This window comes from Rhinopithecus bieti, unplaced genomic scaffold (assembly GCF_001698545.2).
Source record: "Rhinopithecus bieti isolate Rb0 unplaced genomic scaffold, ASM169854v2 scaffold_30448, whole genome shotgun sequence".
Taxonomy (NCBI): domain Eukaryota; kingdom Metazoa; phylum Chordata; class Mammalia; order Primates; family Cercopithecidae; genus Rhinopithecus; species Rhinopithecus bieti.
The window spans coordinates 303,446-308,479 of record NW_016813223.1 but is presented as its reverse complement, the minus strand read 5'-3'; positions in this window follow the sequence as shown (position 1 = coordinate 308,479).

Genomic DNA, 5,034 nt, shown 5'->3' with positions numbered 1-5,034 from the left:
ATTGAACCATGCCTATATCTTTCCCTGTGAACATCCTATAGAGAACAAAATGCATAGACTCACAGTATCTTATGTAAATAATTAGAAGAAGGTTTGCAGAGTAGAGAAGGTCGGAGGACTTAAAGTCTGAAATCGAGGGGAAAATATAAACTAAGTGTGATCCTATATGTTTGCTTTCTCTACTTCTTTTTCAAAGCAGGTTTCAGTCTTTGAAAGACAGTATTATTTTATTTGTTTGTATGTTATTCCTTTGTCTTTTCCCAAAGCCCTCTAGCCCCACAACCTACTAGATTATCAACTCACACCCCAATGTATACCTCTTATCTGTCCATTTTAGTACACATTGTTCACTCGATACATATGTTGCCAATGTGAATGTCTGTCACCTCTTTCTAAGACTCTTCCTGCAATCAGTGGGGCTTACTAAACATTGTATATTAAACATTTAAAATAATGCTGCTAGAGCTTCCTTATCTGGGCCAATAATCTGGAAGCTTTCCAAGAATGTGGTTTCATAATTGGAGAAGAAGGAAGAGGAAGATAAGAAAAAAGAGGAAAAGGAGTGACTCAAATTCTTTGGAGCACTCACCAGCCATCCTCCAGATAGAGCAAGAGCACTGAATCAACCCAGCATCACATCCCTCAGTTAAGCAGGTTAGCTTCCCAGATTTGCAACTGCTCCAGTCTCTAAGGAAGGGCTTTTGGCACCAAGATCACCACTGGCCAGATGCTACAGAAATAGAACTATCATGTCAGCACCTTGAGGCCAGGTGTTTACGAATAGTGTTCTCACCAAATGCTTCCACATGCCAAGTACAGTGGGTGGAGTAAAGGGATTTCACTCAGTAGGTCCCCTGCTGCTCCCCAGAGCCTCACATCACATCTACAACACAAATCCTTAGAGAAATGTCTGATTTCTGCCATGCAAAATTGGAAAATTGGCTGCCAAATGAGATCACTGTGTGAGATAATACAGTTTGGATCATGCCCTGAGACTCCCCTTCTGAGAACACCCCTCTCAAACAGGCTGCTTATGGCAGCAGTGCAGGTACCAGAGTGGCAGCAGCCCTCGTGCCCCCAGCATCTCAGACAGGATTAAGACAGGGTCGCTTTACAAGTTGAGATGGTGAACTGGAAACTCAGAGTTCCTCATAGACCAGCTACATGAAGAGCGGCCACAACATAAAGAGGGGCAGCTACCAGTCACAGCTTCCCCAGGTTAGGGCATCCAGGCCCTAAGACATAGAGCAAGGCATAGTTCACACACACACACACACACACCCCATGGGTCTTTATCATCTGCATGTCTAAAGAGCTTAGCTTTATCTTCTTTAAGAGTCTGATAATCTTAAGTTCATTCCTATTACTTCTACTCCATAATTTTCTAGGGGATCATTAAGTATGAATTATTAGTATTTAAAAATGTCAGGAAAGAAAAAACACTTAACTTTTTTGCAATTCACAAAGTATATTTGAATATTATTAATTATATATTACTCTTTTGTGTGTGTGTGTGTTTATAATGCTATGAAATTTACATCACATACGTAGCTTTGGCTACCTACTACTACAATAAAGATACGTAACTGTTCCATTACCACAAGACTTCTCTGCTCCCCACTTAAAGCCATAACCACCCTTCCTTTCCCAAATACTTACCTCTAGTAAATATTTCTCTTTTCTTCCATCTCTATGATTTCATTATTTTAAGAATATTTGAGTAAATGTATACATCATGCAACCTTTTAAGAATTGCTCTTTGTTTCATATAACATAATTTCATGGAGATCCATTCGCTTCATGCACTTTTAATTTTGTGTAATACTTGATTCAACATTTTATCTCACATTTCAATACTACACATCCCACTAAACAAAATAGTGCTGGCAAATAAAGATTTAAAATTAAATATGAAAAAAATAAAGAAACAAAATTATGGTAAAATATTCTTGATATGCTCAGAGAAAGGGTAACTGCAGTTCCCCATGCATATCTGTCTTCTGCTTTTATTTCTGAATGAAAGGCTAAGCATCCATTGTCCTTTCATGCTGAATCTGATAAATTACAGAACATACATATGGTAGAATACTGAAGATCCTTAAGGTGAATGTTTTAGAAGATTGTTTAATATAATTTAAAACATTTAGAATTATACTAAAAACATGTGAAGCATGACATCATTCTCATCAACATTTATTAAAAGATAGAAAACATGAAACAATATATTAAATGTGATTATTTATGGCTGGAGAAATTACAGATGATGTTTATTTTCTTATTTCACTTTTTAAAGTATTCTTCAAATGTTACCTATTACTGAGTAAGGAATCTTAAAATTCTACTTTGAAAAGCTGACAAGAGACAAGCCTGTCCATTGCTCAATTAGTCAGATAATGGTCTTTTTTATTTTTCGAGCATTTTTGGGCAGACACTAAAGGTGGAGCTGGATGGAAGTAGCAGTTGTTTTGTAGTTATAGCTCTACATTTGATGACATCCCTTCTAAAATCTCTCTTGAAGAAAACCTCAGCAATGATCTCCATCTTCATAGCAACTGACATACGTACACAGAAGCCACAGACATGCAATAGCCATATGTATCTATAAAATAATTCACCAGGCCAGGAACGGCAGATCATGCCTGAAATCCCAGCACTTTGGGAGACCAACGTGGGTGGATCACAAGGTCAGAAGTTCAAGACCAGCCTCCCCAAGATGGTGAAACCCAGTCTCTACTAAAATTACAAAAATTAGCCAGGCGTGATTACGGGGGCCTGTAATCCCAGCTACTCAGGAGCCTGAGGCAAGGAATTGCTTGAACCCAGAAGGCGGAGGTTGCAGTGAGCTGGCGTCACACCTCTGCACTCCAGCTTGGGTGACAGAGCGAGACTCTGTCTCAAAAAATAAATAAATAAATTTCAAAAAATAAAACATTCAAAATTGGCAGATCATACTAGGGTAAAAAAATCAGGAATGAGTTTGTTTACTATCCAAGAGCCAGCCAGAGAGAAATCATAACATTGGCCATAATATGATGAAATTGAAAGAAATGGATGATTAGTAGACAGGTGATAAAGATAATAGAACATAGTGATAATAATAGTACCTAACACTAAACTGTCATGAGAAAAAAATTAAATCAGAGACTGCATTTAAAGCATTTAGCACAGGCTACAGAGAGTACTCAAAATAGTAAAGAAACCCATGGCTAATCAAAGAGATAGAGGCAAAATATCGAATTCAAGTTGTTTATGGTTGAGAAAGATATTTGTTTTTCTTTAAGACCTTTTATATCATCCTTATTTTAAGTATGTGCCAGAAGTTTGTAGGACACAGCAAATGCAAATACATGATTTGAATGAAGTGTGCAGAAATAATAAGATCGACTGATCTTGACACTTATTCTTACATGATAAAAATGAGAGTTTACCTAAGCAGAAATTTAGGACAAAGGATGATGTTTCTGTGTTATTTGGACTCTCTACAGCTTTCCTCTGAATTCAGATAATACAAAAAAAATCTAAAAACAATAAATAGCAGTATGTTGATTTGTTGGTTTGCAAAATATTAACATGTATAGATATTTTTATTCTGTGTGAAAAAATATATAATGTTTTATTCTTGTGAAAAAATATATAATGTTATCTCTAATTTAGTCTACTGTTACTGTGGTTAGCTGTTTAGGACAATTAAAAAATTGCTCATTTAAATATCACATTCCTTCCACTGACAAATTACCTAAATTTTAGGCTAAATCCTTATAAGAAACTGAATAGCTCATTAGCACTAATCTTTCCCAAGTTTATAAACCTTATGAATTCTACTTTTATTTTCTCCATATGTTAGATACAAATATTTAAGAGCAAAATTCAAGAGCCATTAGTAATATGCTTAGTGCTAATGAGATTAAGAAGAATATATGGTAAATTATGGAATGAATCAGGTACTTCTAATTTTAAGAATCTTTTCAAGATAGTGAATGTGCATAGGCTGTGGTCTCCCTCCAAAAATGTCAAAAAGGAAAACAAAGAAACACAAACAAAATTGTGAAAAAATTTGGAGAGAAAAGACTGTTTGAACTCTTACATAGGATGAGAGTCCTGAAAATTCTACTGTAAGTTTGAGAAAGGTTAAATAAAATATGAACACTAAGAAAAACCAAACTAACTCACAATCTTAAAAGATAAACATAATTTTATGATGTGATCCAGCTACCACACATTCAAAAATTGATCTAGTACATTTTAAAATATGTCAACAAAAATAATGTGCATTCAAATAATTATGCCAGCTTTAGTCAGAATATCCACTATCTGTGATCTACCAAGATGTCCTTCAATAATTAAATGGATAAACTATGGTACATCACACCCATGCAATGAAATACTACACAGTGATAATATGGAATGACCTATCAAGACTCACAAAGACATGGTTGAATTTGAAATACAAACTGATAAGTAAGAAATGTCAGTCTCAAAGGCTGTAAACCCATTTATATGAATTTTACAGTAAAAGGTAAACTTACACATCCAAAAAGCACAACAAACTCCAAGTTCAGTTAGCTCAATGACACCCACCATGACACACATTACAATCAAATTATCAAAAGAGAGAATCTTGAAAGCAGCAAGAGGGAAGTGAATGATCATATCTAAGAAATCCTGAAGAAATAATTGACCAAATGCTCATCAGAAACCTTGGAGATCAGGAGGTAGTGGGATGACATATTTAAAGCCATAAAAGAAAACACTTTCAACCTAGAATTCTACAGCTGGCAAAATGGTCCTTTAAAATGAGGGCAAAATTATAGCATTTCCAGAAATAAAAACTTGAGGCATTTCATTTTCCCTAGATTTTGTGTATGAGAAATGATAAACAGAGGCTCTAAGGTTGAAATAAAAGGATGCTGGAGAGAAACTATATGAAGATACAAAAATCTTTGATAAATGTACACTGGTAGATAAAAGCCAGCATTAATGAAATTTTAGCTTGTAACTTCAATTTTTGTTTTCTTTTTTTTTTTTTTTTTTTTT